Source organism: Hemiscyllium ocellatum, chromosome 3, assembly GCF_020745735.1.
Source record: "Hemiscyllium ocellatum isolate sHemOce1 chromosome 3, sHemOce1.pat.X.cur, whole genome shotgun sequence".
In the NCBI taxonomy this organism is placed as follows: Eukaryota; Metazoa; Chordata; class Chondrichthyes; order Orectolobiformes; family Hemiscylliidae; genus Hemiscyllium; species Hemiscyllium ocellatum.
In genome coordinates this window covers 143,337,234-143,354,699 of record NC_083403.1, presented here as the reverse complement: position 1 = coordinate 143,354,699, position 17,466 = coordinate 143,337,234, and the positions used below count along the sequence as shown (strand labels likewise).

The window sequence follows — 17,466 nt, the reverse complement described above, 5'->3', positions numbered from 1 at the left end:
AGCCCAGCTGAGGGCACAGAATACTGATTGTCAAGGCAAGGCAAGGGTTCTCGGAGTATCCAGGCAGACACAAAGTAAGTGACCAGCCTGGTCCAGCCTGTTAATCAGATCCCTGTGCTGTGTCCTTGTAGCATTGTTTCCATGCTCATTGGCAGAGTGCCCTAAGTCCCGCGTATAAGTGCAGAAGCATCTTGTTAGTGGCTCAGAGAGATACAATAGAGGTCCTGAGAGGTTGGTAGATGTCAGATAGCAATGTCCATGAGTGTGGGTTGTGTGTGGCAGGTGCTCTGAGATATCGATGCTGAGTGTCTAAGCTGGTGGCCCAGAGGGTCAAGCAGTGACCTGAAGTCACCAGGTACCCGCTCTAACTCTCAGGTCATGAATTGTTGACATCTGTTTTGGAATGGGTGATTGGATGGAAAGCTGCATGTTAAAGCAGCAAGATTTACAGTTAATCAGGCTGGTGAAGAGCAATCTCAAGAATCTCATCTCGACACTTCGAGCTCTGTTTGAAGTGTTTGACAAGCTGCTGCCAGTGTTGAGAAAGGCCTCACAGAGCACCACCAGATTTCTCACCATAGCCCACGTCGTTAGGATCCTGTGAGATTCCACACCATATTCCAAATGGATGTGAAGAAACTGTCAAAAAGATTTATGCAGATGCTACTAGAGCTGAGGGGTTATAACTTCCAGGATGGGGCTCTGTTCTCTAACTAAGTAAAGGCAGAGGCTGATCTGAGAGATCTTCCAGACAATTAAGCATTTGATAGATGTAAAGAAAATGTTTTGATTTATCGTAAGAGACTAAAACTACACCTAATTAGAATCACCAATATATTCATATAAACAATAACTAATCAGAATCACCAGTATATCCAGTCAGGAATTTAGAAAAGCCTTCTTTATTCAAGGAATGGTTATACTCTGGATCTTGCTGCCATAGATGGAATAGTTAAACTGAAACACATTTCTGGATTTAAAACAAAGGTTCACTGAAGTAGAGTGGACAGAGCCTCATGTCGAACATATGCACCAGCATGAAGTAGCTGGGGACAAATGGCCTGGTTTGTAAACAGGATAGTGCACTGCTGATATTGGCCATAATTCCACATCTTTGAGGAGGTAGCAATCCATTAGACCATAAGATATAGGAGCGGAATTGGGCCATTCAGTCTATCGGGTCTGCTCCACCATTCGATCAGGGTATATATGTTTCTCAACCCCATTCTCCTGCCTTCTCGCTGATTTCCTTGATCCCCTTACTAATCAACAACCTATCAACCTCTATCTTTAATACACCCAATGACTTGGCCTCCACAGCCCCCTGTGGCAATAGGTTCCACAGATTCCCCGCCCTCTCCTCATCTCAGTTCTAAAGGGTCATCCCTTCACTCTGAGGCTGTGCCCTTAAATCCTTGTCTCTCCGACTAGTGGGAACATTATCTCCATGTCCACTCTGACCAGGCCTCCTCATGTGACAAGCCCTTCATCTCCAGGTTCATTCTTATAGACCTCCTGTGGACCCCCTGCCTTTTGGTGACCATCCATTACTGTGTTTACATTATGAATGCAAAATCAAACTGGCAGAACCAGATAATTTCGGGAAGGGCTGCTCATTTTGGAAATAATTGTGCAGAACATTCTATATGAAGGCATTGAGCTATGGAAATGCTGAGTACTAAGACAAGGTACCAAGAATTTATTCATTCTTGCTGTTTACCTCTGTGTACTTGTTTTAATAATTCAGAAAAATAGTTACACAACTGAAAAACAACTGTCTCTATTGACAATGGTGTTTTCTAGTGAGACGTTAACGGAACCTCTGGAGAGATAGTTTATCGTAAAAACAAAATGATATTCCGCTCCCTTGATTTTGCCAGTCTTCTGCTAAAGTTTTAATAGGGGCTTGACAAAAGGTTACAGAAATTCAGAGCCAATGGGTTTACAAACTTTGTTATAATTAATTGAAAATATTTCTGCGGTCATCTTCAAAACAAATATGAAGGTGATGATTGCAATTTGTAGCCCAATTACCACAATTTATTGAATTTGATCTTCTCTGATGGTAAGCTATGTATGGTGGAATTTCTTTTTTAATCTCATTACTTTTGGATAAAGGCCATAGGAGATATTTCCCTGAAATATTTTCTTCCACTGTTTTGAAGATCGAGGTTATCTCATTCTGTACGATTTGTTGGATAGCTCACGAGTGATTTTTCAGAAACCCACATGTCCATTGTATTTTTGGAACTTTCTAAATATGTTTGGATGAGAATGATCTCTTTATGTTTCAAATTCTCCAAATATTCTTCAGAGTCTGGAGGTACATATCTTCTTTTGAGAAGCGAAACATCGAGCATGTGGAAGCGTATCCCCTTATTGAATCATAGCCCCAAATTTATCACTTGTTCCATGTGCTGCTTATGAAGTAAGAACTTCTCATTTTGTTCAATACATAATAATTTGTGTTGTGGAGGTATCTTTTTTATCTGTATTGTTGAACAGGATTTTTGGCTATTCTGGACGTAGCTGGCAATAAGTATAATCAGAATGCCATGTAATTAAAAGTCATTAACTTGAAACATTAAAACTCTGTTTCTATCCCCGCATCCCCACAGATGCTGAAATCTGTTGAATATCCTCAGCATTCAGCAGCTGCTGTACTTTGTTTTTGGTTTTTCTTACAAGATGAGTTAAAAAGAGGATTTAGGCTCAAAAGAAAATTGATAAAATAGTTCCGTTGGCACTGGGAATAGACGGTATAAACAAAAGTCAAACGATAAGAGATTTGGAAGAAAGCAAATTTGACAATTTTCTAATATTGATTGCCAATTAATTGAAATTAGATGAAAGAGTCAATGGAAAACACACTCTTAAAATGTATTTTAGTTTGAACAATATGGATATAGTGAGGAAAAGAGTGGTTTATTTGAGCAGCCAGTACACAATAGAGAGAGGAAATGTTTAGTGAAGATTAAGAATTTTGAAATTCCATGTGTGTCAATATAACGTCAAGCCAATGATGAGCAGAATGTCAGGGGAGCAATAATATTCAGGCTTGACATGAGGAACATCAACTTGTTAGAGCAAGCTCAATGGGCTGAATGACCTAATCCTGTTCCTATTTCCTACATCTTATGGAATGTGAAACATTTCTAGCTTTACCATATCAGTAATTTTGTGTGGTATAAACTTGCTGCTAGATCCAACTTAACCATAGACCAGTGATCTCTCTAATATTTTTTGCATATGGTCTCTTTATTTCAATGAACAGGACCTTTACAGTTAACTTTGATACAGCTATCCAGTGTTTTAGACTAAAGCAACACTGTATGGCAGCCTGCATGGCTTAGAGGAAATGTTACTCTGGACCAAGTGAAAAAGACTCGCATCTTCTACTTAAGTGATGTAATCTGAAAATACATCAGGTTTTATATGCTAGAGAGAGAAGCAAAGTTGACTTATCAACTCCAATATGACAGAACTGAAGAAGAGTTATATTGGCCCCAAACCTTTCACTCTATTTCTCTCCCCACAGATGCTGCCAGACCTGTTGAGTTTCTCCAGCACTTTCTGATTTGATTTCAGACCTGCAGCATTTGCAATACTTTGCTTTTATTTGAGGTTTCACATGCCCACTAATGACCAATAGCTATCCATCACCACCAACTGTTAACCTCACCACTGTACCTCAATTCATTCACAAACAATACTGGACAAATACAAAATGCGTCTGGCCAAGAAAGATCAAAGCTGTTGTCTTTGCTTCCTGCCACAGAAGTTGTTTCCTAGCCACTGACACAATTCTTTGTTCCTGGCAGCTGTTTGAGGCTGAACCAGACTGTTTGCAACTTTGGTGTCACATTTGACCCTAAAATGACTTGCAACTTCATATCTGTTCTTGCCCATGACCAGGAGTTCCATCTCCTTCGGAAAACCCGATTCTGACCCTTCTCATGTCTCGTACTAAAATACTCAGCCAGGCCTTTGCTGGACTTAACCATTCCAAACTGTGGACCTTGTCTCCACATACAATTACAGTCCACGCTGTTTGTATCCGAACTAACATTATGACCAGTCCCCAGGTGAGGTTCTCCAATTCATGACCAATTCAGATGGAAGATCTCAAATGGTTGAGCTCCCAGGGGAGAAAGGATAAACTTGCTCCTCTTCTTTTTCACCTACTTTGTCAGTTGGTTGCGACAAGGTTAGTTTCAAAAGGATCCCTTCCCTTTCTCTCTCTGACCCAAATGAAATTATGTTTGAAATGGAGCCAATCTAAGCAGACTTTCCTGAGTTAACAGAAAGAATGAGTTCATTAAATCTGACACGGGAGAAGAAATATTATTGTAATACATTTAAATTAGAATTAAGATGAGTCCACAAAGATAAAAGCCAAAAACAGTTTTTACAGATCATCCTTTGTAAAGAGCAGATACGATAATGTTCCTTTTTTTAATGATTCGCTGCAATCCGAGTGACAGAAGGCCTTTCTTTCCCTTATTTAATGGCTGTGCTCAGCTCTGACCCCCGCAGCAGACAAAAACACCTCCTCTGTTTTAACTCGGTTTTGTATTTCCCTGAAAGAGGGTGCTGTGAGAGGTGGCTCTGCATTGAGGGGAAGGCATGACATGGAGGTGCCAGTGTTGGACTGGGGTGTACAAAGTTAAAGAGCTGAAAATGTGTTGCTGGAAAAGCGCAGCAGGTCAGGCAGCATCCAAGGAGCAGGAGAATCGACATTTCGGGCATAAGCCCTTCTTCAGGAATGAGGAGAGTGTGCCACTCAGGCTAAGATAAAAGGTAGGGAGGAGGGACTTGGGGGAGGGGCGTTGGAAGTGTGCTAGATGAAAGGAGGTCAAGGTGAGGGTGATAGGCCGGAGTGGGGGTGGGGGCGGAGAGGTCAGGAAGAAGATTGCAGGTTAGGAGGGTGGTGCTGAGTTTGAAGGTTGGGACTGAGACAAGGTGGGGGGAGGGGAAATGAGGAAACTGGAGAAATCTGAGTTCATCCCTTGTGGTTGAAGGGTTCCTAGGCAGAAGATGAGGCGCTCTTCCTCCAGCCGTTGTGTTGCTATGGTCTGGCAATGGAGGAGTCCAAGGACCTGCATGTCCTTGGTGGAGTGGGAGGGGGAGTTAAAGTGTTGAGCCACGGGGTGGTTGGGTTGGTTGGTCCGGGTGTCCCAGAGGTGTTCTCTGAAACGTTCCGCAAGTAGGCGGCCTGTCTCCCTAAAATAGAAGAGGCCACATCGGGTGCAGCGGATGCAGTAAATGATGTGCGTGGAGGTGCAGGTGAATTTGTGGCAGGTATGGAAGGATCCCTTGGGGCCTTGGAGAGAAGTGAGGGGGGACGTGTGGGCGCAAGTTTTGCATTTCTTGCAGTTGCAGGGGAAGGTTCCGATCTCCAGCATCTGCAGTCCTCACTTTTTCCCTGTACAAAGTTAAAAATCACACAACACCAGATTATAGTCCAACAAGTTTTGAGGGGAAGGCAGTTAGTTAGCTCCCACCTTATCTCAAGTTGCATTCTCTCTCCCTGTCTCTCTGTTTGAAGTTTCGTTGACACATATCAGTGTTATATCCTTTTGGTCTTCGTAGGTGTTTTTTTCCAACCAGCTGCAAGTATTGTGTCTCCCTTTTTAAAAAAAACATACTTTGGATTTAATGGCAAAAACATGCATCGTAGTTTGAAATTCTGACCTGTCATCGTAAATCTAAATCATAGTCATGTTTACCTGTGCTTGCTTCATTCAGTCAAGTTCTGATCTTGCAACACCTTTTCGATGTTGAAATTCTCATCCTTGCCTTCCAGTCCCTCTAAGATTTCATCCTCGATGTCTTTGTAATCCTCAGTCCGACAGTATTTCAATGCTTCAATTCTGGCCTCATATGAATTGTTGGTTCGAATTACTCCATCATTTGTGGCGTTGCCTCGAGTTGTTTGTGTTTGCCTCGAATTCAGGATTTCTCAGCAGAAACTTTCCCATCTCTGTATCTTTCCTTGATGATGCTGCTGAAAACTAAAACTTGTCTCTTGAACCAAGCTTTTGATCACCTGTTCTGATATCTGCTTCTGCGACTCAGTGTCAAAGTTTACTTCATAGCACACGGGTAAAGGGTGCCTTTTTTATGTTAAATGCATTCACCAAATGTAAATGTTACTTTTCCCTCCAGAATCATCATCCTTGACTTTATATTGAGACAAAACTATAACAATCATGATGCTTGTAATATAAATGTACCTAAAGTGTCCTGCAGGTTAGCAGCATTGTAAAAATGTGAAAACTGGATCATCAGTCAAAGAATGCCATTTAACAGGCATTTGAGTTGAGTTGCAGAAATATATTACAAATTAGTTGGCTGATGACTAATGAAAAATTTTTTAAAACAAAATAGAAATGAAGAATAACATTGAAAAATATTGTTGGAGTTATTTTGGCCAAAAAAATGTTGTAAATAGAATCAGTGAGAGGGGAAAGATTTAAAAGGGACCTAAGGGGCAATCTTTTCATACAGAGGGTGATGCATGAATGAGCTGCCAGAGGAACTGGTGGAGGCTGGTACAATTACAGCATTTAAAAGGCACTGGATGGGTTTATGATTAGGAAGGGTTTGGAGGGATATGGACCAAGTGCTGGCAAATGGGACTAGATTGGGTTGGGATATCTGATCAGCATGGATGAGTTGGACCGAAGGGTCTGTTTCTGTGCTGTACGTCTCTATGACTCTATGAGATAATAAAGAAAGTGGCTAGATAATGTAATGGATTTGAAAACAGAGCATAATGTAACATAGCTGTCCAGCAGAAATGACAAGAATGGAGTGTACTCTTAATCAAGTTTCTGAGTAGAGAGTCTGTAATGTATCCAGATAAGTGATAAGATTACAAAAATGATCTGTCAGCCATTACTGACGTAAATTGGGTTTTACTTGGGTGTTCCTTTTGGATCTGAGGATGTGCTGTGTATCTATTCTGGTTCCTATTTTTACTTGGATAATGTTCACTGATTTTAAGAGTTGCAGAATCATAGGAAAATCTGTATTTTCTTGAGTATTTTTACTCTAATGGATAGAGTTTGTTGCAGTTTCCAACTTCCTTGCTTGAGCTATGTCAGAATCATTTTATAATCCAGTTTTTTTTTAGTTGGCTGATTTCTTGTTCCTTTTGACATCATTCATGTCTTAAATTGGGTCAGTTTTATCTCCATGATTATAAATATCCTATAGTTCAGTTGGAGAGTCTCTGTGCTGTTGAATCAGATGGTTGTGGGTTTTTTTAACTTGGACTTTATGACACAACCTCATAATGTCAGCTGACAGTAAGTGCAGACCTGAGTTGTGCAGCATTGTCAGGATGCCATGAAACACTAAATTAGGTCCAAATTTGGTATGAAAATAAATTCCATTGTACGACTTTTAAAAAGAGCAGTATATTGTCCTGGCCAACATTTTCTCCAGACTATTAAATCTAATTTAACAGGTCATTAATCTAGTTCATTGATTGGTGGTGAAAAGCTTGGGGATGTACTGAAGAAATGATATAGCACGATATAAACTCAAACTCTCTCTGTGGCATAACCTTGGAGGAGCACATGTTTTGTTTACATTTTCAGGATTGCAATCTGATTTTTTTTAACTTAAAACATTCACATTTGTTTCTAGTCACAGGACACAGCAACCCCCTTAGCATTGACTTGATTTTCTCTCATGTCGTGGTGAGAAAATTTCTGCACATCTTACGCTGGGTAGAAGATAAATTCATGTTCAGCTTTCTATATTTGTGATCATTCTAATAGTTTAAGAAGTTAATCCAGACTTGTTAGTGCAATGACTTAGAACCTTAGTTCCTTGAGCTTTCATTGCGACCCTGATAACTAACTTAGTCGCTTTCTGCAAAGTTTGAAACTGTGAAATTATTTTGTGTAATGTCAGTCCGATTCCTGATGTTGGATTAAATTACATAGCGCAATTATTTTATGCAACTGTTAACTCCTGGATAAACACAAGTGTGTAATATAAGCCCATTAAGCAAACAGGCATGAAACGTAATTGACTGGAAGTGTTCCCTCTGCTGCTCTTCAGTTGCACAAAATATTACTGCAAGTAACAAAAGCCTCCAGGAAGATTAAATTAGAACATACTCTTACACTGAACATACGATTGTGTGTTCGTCAAGTTTCCTGCTCAAGCAAAATAATCTGCTGTTGTAAGTGTGACTTTTCTATTCATAGAGTCGTAGAGATGTACAGCACGGAATCAGACCCTTCGGTCCAACCTGTTCATGCTGACCAAATATCCCAACCCAATCTAGTCCCACCTGCCAGCACCCGGCCCATATCCCTCCAAACCCTTCCTATTCATATAGGAGGAGAAAGTGAGGACTGCAGATGCTGGAGATCAGAGCTGAAAATGTGTTGCTGGAAAAGCGCAGCAGGTCAGGCAACATCCAAGGAACAGGAGATTCGACGTTTCGGGCATAAGCCCTTCTTCAGGAATGGGAAAAGAAGGGCTTATGCCCCAAACGCGAATCTCCTGTTCCTTGGATGCTGCCTGACCTGCTGCGCTTTTCCAGCAACACATTTTCACCTTCCTATTCATATACACATCCAGTTGTGTCTTAAATGTTGCAATTGTACCAGCCTTCACCACTTCCTCTGGCAGCTCATTCCATACATGCACCACCCTCTGCATGAAAATGTTGTCCCTTAGGTCTCTTTTATATCTTTCCCATCTCACCCTAAACCTATGCCCTCTAGTTCTGGACTCCCCCACCCCAGGGAAAAGACTTTGTCTATTTAACCTATCCATACCCTTCATAAGGTCAACCTCTGTAAGGTCACCCTCAGTCCCCGATGCTCCAGGGAAAACAGCCCCAGCCTGTTCAGCCTCTTCCTGTAGCTCAGATCCTCCAACCTTGACAACATCCTTGTAAATCCTTTCTGAACCCTTTCAATTTTCACAACATCTTTCCGATAGGAAGGAGACCAGAATTGCACACAGTGCATTGTCTTACAGTATCTACCTAAATAATGGTCAATTGTATTTAAACATTGAACCCAATCTTTGGTCAAAAATACATGAATTTGTCATGTATAAATTGACCCTGAACCATCAGCCAAAACATCCAAACTCTATGTATCCCTTACTAGCTTTTGAATTCAAACTTGCCCTGGTGCAAACTTACTGAGAGACTCATCGAATGGCATATCACTGAAAGCAGTAGTCCATCTTGTTGTTTTTATAACATATGACATCAAAACTACATTCAGAACAGTGCACACCGTGTTCCTGTCAGTCCTGTCCTCTATTGTGAAAGGAACATGGTATTTAGAAGGAATGGTAGATAAACAACAAACTTCAAACTGAAAATTGTTGAAATTGCAGAGCGGAGAACTAATGGAGCAGCAGCTGCAGAAATCAAGACATTGGAGATGAATTTTATGGGTTAGAGGAAACTCTATCCCAAGTATAGGCAGATGCCGACGAAAAAATGTGCAAACAGAAGAAAACCTAGTATGTGGCAGCAGTTGGAACATAAAGTTGCAAAATATGCAAAAAAAAATCACCGGATTGGCTTCTGTTTCTCGTGCAACTATCTTCACCCCCTGAAACAAGTAAGAAAATTAAACATCGCAGGTTTCAAAGCCAACTCTGGATTGTATATATCAGATTAATGAACTGAGACAATTTTACAGAAGGCAAAAATCCCACATCATCTCCAAGCAACAGAACTTGCTAACAGCTTTTCAACAGTTTATTCTCAAACATGAACAAAAGCAGGTTGGTCTACATTGGAAATGGGACTGAGATCCCAAGCAGGGAGCAAAGTTGGAGAACAAATCCTGTTAGTGAAGACCACTGGATATGGAAAGAGTAGCTATACTGTTGTACTTCATGTACGCCTGATGGGTCAAAGGTTAATTAGTGGCGATATCCCAGTGGAAAAAAAAATCCAAAATTGCATTTCCCAAATGGAATCATCATCGTAATAGATAATGTTTGAATGAAGCTGGCTTGAAAATACACCTGAGGAAAGATTTTGGAGTGTCCTTCAGATGGATTAAGGAAAACATTCTTACACCTGGAACATTCACATTGCGGTGACACCATGTTAGTGATGTTGTTAAAGTCAAATTGAAGACATCCAATAATGCAGTGATTCCTGACCGTCTGACCAGCCTTGTCCAACCATTGGATGTCTATCCCTAAGCAAGCCCTTCAAGGTCAGCATGAGAAAAATGTGGAATGATGGGATGTTTGGAAGAGAGAAGACCTTCCCCAAGGGAGGCAGCACATGGGCTCCAAAGCTAGCAACTGCGTATCAAATTCAATAACAAAAGCCAAATATATAAATTTCTACAAATTCATTTATTTTCCACATCTCCCCCATCACAGTTCAGATAAGAATTTTACTTAGCAACACAACCTGTACTGAGTGAGGATTAAATTCCATAAAAACTACCCTCCTCATCATCCTCAGAATCCTGAGAAGGCATCACAACAAACATTGTTGTCAAATCATTCATGTGGGATATCCAATGTATTTGATGACCCCAAAGATGTTTATTGATGGAATGGTTTGGCAGATGAGGGTGATGGTGATGATGGTGCCATTGAAAAAGCAGCTAGAGACACATTATTCAGTTCTGAAGATGTGCAGGTTGTTTTGTTTATGGATTTTAATCCTCACTGAAGGCATGCAGCACTGCTTAGTAGCATTTTTATTTGTAAAGTGGTAGCAGGAGAAATTGTAGAATTGTGTATATATGGCTTTTGCTTTTAAATATGAAACATTTTAATTAGTTACAGAAATTAATATCGGTCTTCATGATATTATTATTCATTTTATAAATTTAAAAAATATCTCAGCTTCTTTTTCATTGCTGTTCAGTGGAGTGTTGGTGGAACCAGCCTCTGACCAGTTAACTCTGCAATGTAAAAAGCATATATACAGTTTGACGAAGAATTTAGTCTCAGAAACTCGATTTTTATGACTGCATACAGTATTCATCAATTAACTGTTATATTGGCTTTTGTCAGTTATTTGATTGATCAATGAATTGCTTCCTTGAGGGAATTGATTCTTATTGTGTGTGGAGAGCAAGTCTGTTCTGACTTGAAAAGTTGCAGTGTGACTTAACACAACCATTTCAGCCTTCTGAGTTGGTAAGAATTTCAGCAAATCAAAACAGCACAATTTGTCTTTTTTACAATGGTAAAAATTGCTAGAAATTTTGGTCTTTGCACAGTAGATAATTTGTGTGCAAAATTACCAAGAATGTCTTAGTTCAGACCTTGCTAATTGGATGCAGAAAAGAACAAAAGGTAACTCGCGTAGCATCACAAAAGCTATAAGAGTGTGTCAGTGCTACTATATAGCTAAATATGAATTAATTTTAGGCTAATTACTTTACATCTTATCAAGACTTACAGTGGGAATAATGGAACATCTAGTCCATCACATTGTCTCCTTTTATTTACTCTCTATGCAAATATTACTTTGGTGGCATCAATGACCATGTATCTTCATAATCAACATAATTTATTCAAAATTTATCTTCTTTGGACACTGGAAACTCCTTTCCTGTTGGGTGAAGAGAGCTGCAGTGATCCAAATAGACTTCTTATTTTTATAATGGTCCATTCTTCAGCCACAGATATGTTCTTATTCCAAGCAAGGCCTGCTCTTTGGTGGGTGCAAGTAATGCGGTTAAGGAGGATCTTCACTGAACTGTACAAAATATTAATTGAAGTAAATAAAACAAGTCTATGACTTGCTTCAAATTAAGTCAGAAAGCTAGGCCATAGTACATAAACTTAAATTAAGGATTAATGAATATCAATCAGATATTCATTGAAAATCAATCAGATTTAGGAAAAACTTCATCAAAAAGCAATAAAAGCTCTGTGTGTGAAATAAAACCATTGCTCGAAATTTGTTCAGCAGCAAGATGCTGGTACTTGTAGCTCACCTTAAAGACACAGTTGGCAGGATTTCCCCTTTCCCCTTTCGAGTCTGACATTAAATCAAAGCATCTCCTTGCATCCAGCAACAATTGATGAAGGGTTAAGCCGGAAACATTGACTCTTTTGCTCCTCAGATACTGTCTGACCTGCTGTGCACCACACTTTATCGACTATTAACTTAGAGACCCAGGTAATGTTCTGGGACCTGAGGTCTGAATCCCATCATGGCAGATGGTGAAATTTGTATGCAATAAAAACCTGGAATTAAGAGTTTAATGATAACTATTGTTGATTCTTGGAAAAACCCATCTGGTTCACAAATGTCATTTGAGTAAGGAAATGGCCGCCCTTACCTGGTCTGGCCTACACCTGACTCCAGAGCCACAGCAATATGGTTGGCTCTCAACTGGCCCCTGGGCAATTAGGAATGGGCAATAAATGCTGGGCCAGCCAGTGACATTGTCATCCCCAGACCATATAAATAAAACCCAGCAAACAAAATGCATTGCATTTAATTTTAATTACAGCATAGTAAATAGTTACAATATAAACTTGGGACTAAAATAAAAGCTGAAATTTGCTTCTTGAATAACATGCTAATTGGAAAAATGTGAATATTTTAATCTTATTTGTGGGAAATAAAATTTTGTTATTATACTATAGTGATTAGAACAAGGTTGGCCAGGGAGATCTCATTGAATATGGGATCCCTGATTGGCTCAGGTTAACAGCCCCAATCAGGGACCCTGGCTGACAGATATAAACAGAAGTCTCAGAAAGTCTCCTTACTCTAGGGACTGGCTCTGAGCTAGTTGGTTAGAGTCCATGTACAATCAGTTCAGCTATAACACGATAGTTCCATTCTTGTGCATCCCGAGTTATAAGAAAAACGCGTAATAACAGCACCATTTAAACTAATGAGGAAGGAATCGCATTATAACCAATACACACTTTAAACGTTCACACTTTAGAAACAGTGTCCCCAATTTATCAATCACGTTATAGCAAATTTGCATTAATGAAACACGCATTGTAGCAGAATTCTGCACATGTAAATAAAGAGTGACTTGGTGATGAAATACCGGTCTCTGTGCAGTTATTTTGTATAACGCTAGTTACTCAGATCTAGTGAAGATGATTGGCGTTAGTATGATATTAGTGTACCGTTTAAAAACTCAGATAAATCTCACACAATAAGGTGTGGGGATTTTTGTGGAGATTTTACAGATAAATCACTAGTGTGAAAGGGCAAGCTGTTGTCATTCAATGATTTCTTTTTGAGGATAGGGATCCTATGGAGAAGAGTAGTATCACTGACAACAATGTCTGGATGTTTTTCTTCTATACCCACACATTCTCCAACTGGTGTCCTCCATTTTTGAGGAGTAATGGTCATAAACAATTTCGTGAAAGCTGAGATGTTGGAAATGCCATAACCAGAGCTGGATGTTAAAATGTGAAATTTAAGATTATTACTGGATGGGGTTTTGATGAGACAAATACATTTTTCTTGTTTTTGACATTTTTAATATTTTGAGTGTGTGGATTACTGAATTGAATGTTTATAATGTCGTACATGTCATTATACAATCGTAATGTTGACTTTAGTAAAGATTCTCTCAAGTCTACCATCTTTTTGCCATTTGAAACTTGTATGGTGATTTGTTTGCTTGGACTGTCTCCCAGTTTTGAAACTGCCTGACTTTCATTCAGTGATTTGAATAGAATAAAGATAGGACATATGGATGGCATGGTGGTTCAGTGGTTAGATACAGCACCAGGGACCCAAGTATGATTCCACATCGGGCGACTGTCGGTGTGAAGTTTGTACATCCTCCCTGTGTCTGCATGGATTTCCTCTGGGTGTTCTAGTTTCCTCCCACTGTGCAAAGATGTATAAGTTGAGTGGATTCACCATGCTAAATGGCTCATAGTGTCCAGGGATGTGCAGGCTAGGTGGATTAGCCAAGGTAAATGCAGGGTTACAGGGAAGGGGGTGGGTGGGTTTGGGTGTTTTGCTCTATCCTATGATATAAAAGGCTGCATGGTTGCCTGTGCTGCAGTGGTAAAAATGGCTTCGTTTCATGGGTGTACATGCTGTTTGGATACGAGAGTTGCTTTCTGCAGTGGTAATGTGAGTATTTTGATACCATTCTCCTGTAATGTGAATAAAAGCATGGAATTAAACATACCTTCAGATCCAGGTCCTTGATGGGTGCATGTTACTTCCTAATCTGAGTAGATCATGGCAATGCACTGTTATGATATGATTTAAAATTCTATGGCCCACTTTTTAATTTCTCAATTTTTATCATTAGATAATTATCTGTCCTTTCTGTTATCAGATTTTTATACAATATAAAGTGCTGTATTCTATTAATTATTAATATAACTTCAAAAATAAGCCTCCACTGCAATCTAAACAAAGATAATGAATAATAGATATGTTGGAGTGAGTGACAAGGCAAAGAGCCTAATCAGAGAAGTCATATCATGTCATAAATTGTCAGAGTAATTTTATAAACATTAAACCACAGGATTAGGCCAAATCCTTTAACTGATTTGTATTTGTTACTATTGGCAGAAATCCTCTCATAGGAATGATGTTTAATGTGAAGTACAAACATTTTCAAAACTATTGCAATAATCACTTGAAGAATAAATATGACAAAAAAAAAGTCATCCATTTACAAAGCAAATACACTTCTAGCTTGCCAGTGAAAAAATACTTGAGGTCAGAAAACTTGTACGAAACGGTAAGTCAGTCCTGAGTTTTGCTCATTAATGGTCAGAAGGATACAAGGCAAGTTTAATGATTCATTACCTCCCAAAGTACGGCTGGGTGGGTATGTCGAAGAGAAACTGTGACACTCCGTTTCATTTTTGCCAGTTATACTCTTGTCTGGGAAAACTGTGTTTTGGAACCACAGCTGCACCGAGCCCAACCTGTAGGATTCACTAAGGAATACTGAACTTCTAAATAAATCAAACTGACAAGAGAGTTCACTCTCTAAAAGTAATTAATTGTGTCAAACAAGTTGGAGCTGTTGTGGAAATACAATGAAGTATTATGAAAATGGTTAACCACTGGTTATCTTCATTTATATTTGTAATAACTTCTCTTTTATCCATTTTTGCCATTTCCAAATGTGAGTCTGAAAAGGGGTCATCAACCAACTTTTACACATAACACCTCACTTTGTCACATGCTGAGAGTGCTAGGTCTACAGAATTAGACTCCTACAGCAAGTAAAGGACTCAAACTTGAGGAAGGATACCAGACACGACTCATGGAGACATAACAAATGGATGATGGAAATAGGAGTGACGAGCAGTAGTAGCTGGTATTGTTTCAGTGATGCAAGGTATAGTTTCTGTCCATAGCACAAATTCAGTCATGGATTACACATGCCATCACACATTTAGCTACTCTAGTCCTCATCTTCCAGCACTAAAACGGAAGCTAAAGTGCTATTCAGACACTAACTCATTATGGGACAGTTCCAATTTAACTAAAACTCATGCTTGGCACCATACTGCAATGTAGGTACATCAGTTATCCATCATCATGTATCCTCCTCAGATTCCTTCTGATCTCTGTAGTTGCCTTTGTAGTAATAGATGTTACCAGATCTGAATCTCTTCATAAGGAATGATGATCGATGTACATAAAAAGTCAATGCATGGAATATAATATTTCTATTCTCTTCCAACCATTGAATTCCTCCTTTAGATTCTGACATTTTTTTGATTGCTGATTTATTTCTAAATGCCTTTTCTTTGCTAATGCTGACTTGACACTCAGTTACTTTGTTCTCTAATCTTTTCTCTCCATTTAGCATATCCCTTTGTACAGGTCAGCATGATTATAATCTCTCTGGACTATTGTTCTTAGCTGCAGCTCTTGGTGTCTCAGATGGTCGCTGACAGTTTGCTTCTGATTATTATGGAATTTTGTCTTTGCTTTCGGGCATGAGTAAGCATCACTATTATTGGAGCATTTCTGTCAGACCAAATAGATGCAAGAATCAGAAACCAATAATGAGCCTGAAATGATGGATGAAGTGTTAACTGACTTTCTGTCTCCCAGAATAATGTCGTCCTGTTGAGTATTTCCAGCATTTATTCCAGATTTCCAGCATCTGTAGTATTTTGCTCTGAAATGAGCCTAACAGATTGACTGCAACCAGCAGAGAGGGAGATAAGTTCTTTGAGCAAGGCAGGAGAGTTATGGGAATCACCATCAGCTGTATGTTTGCCTCCAAACCACACACCATTCCGACTGGGCGACATCACTATCATTCCTCTCTCCTGCTGAAATTCTGGAACAGTCACTCTGGGTGAACCGAATTCATCTCCATAGCACTACCTTCTCAGGCAATTAACCGGCAACGCTCACAACCTAAACTCACACAGTTCTTTTTATAATTTTCAGATGGTTTGCATTTTTCTCTTGGCTGATGTCGTTTAGTTTTACATTTCTTCAGTTTTCTCTACCTGAAGACAGATTACTACAACCAAGGCTAAAGAACATATTGTCCCACTGGCCGTCAGTTGGAAATACTTTCTCCGGTTATCAGGATTACCAATTATCAGGACGGCCAATCTTTTCTAGGTCAACTTTTAAAAAGAAAAGACCCATCAACCTGATTTCATAGCAAGTCTAATTATAGGTCTATTATCAAGCAAACCATATTCAATATATTTGTAATAATTGGTTAGCATACATAGTTAGGAATGTAGAAGTGTGACTGCATGTCCCTCAAAGTACTGCTAAAAATACACATATAGAAACAAACACACAAACACTACAGGGTAAGATAAAAAAAACACACAGAATACTTTGTAGAGATTGGCTTTCTGATCGAGAACACATTGGCAAATAGGTCATTATTGAAGGGAAAAGAGTGCGGGACCTTCTGGAGGAGAAAGTGAGGTCTGCAGATGCTGGAGATCAGAGCTGAAAATGTGTTGCTGGAAAAGCGCAGCAGGTCAGGCAGCATCCAAGGAACAGGAGATTCGACGTTTCAGCTCTGAAGAAGGGCTTATGCTCGAAACATCGAATCTCCTGTTCCTTGGATGCTGCCTGACCTGCTGCGCTTTTCTAGCAACTCATTTTCAGCTGGGACCTTCTGGAGTCTGTTCCAGTGTTATTGTGGCAGATATGGTCAAGTCATTTATTATGTATGGTTGTCTTGGATATCTTGAAGACCCAGCTTTCTTAGGAACTATAATCTTGAGATGTTCTGTCAACCACTCTTTCAAAAGAACAAATAGGTTCAACCCTGAATTGAAGTAGAAGGTATTCTTTTCAGAAATGTGCATGAAAAACTGGGCAGCTTGTTCTCAGGAGGCATCTCTCCAACTGAATCAAATAAAACAAGAACCCCTCCAAGCTGGTCAATGTTCGAAACAGGTCCAGCAGGCTGGAAAGCAAAGCCAGCAGCTCTCACCAGCCATGTAATTTCTAGGAAGCTTGATTTTACAAACAATCTCCGATGTCCA

General features: G+C 39.6%; 1 protein-coding gene across 10 annotated transcripts in view; it reads left to right on the top strand.

Moving 5' to 3' along the window:
* dnmt3ab (DNA (cytosine-5-)-methyltransferase 3 alpha b) overlaps window positions 1-17,466 on the top strand; it is a 608,585-nt gene that overhangs the window by 34,731 nt on the left and 556,388 nt on the right. The gene's annotated exons all lie outside the window — the stretch shown is intronic.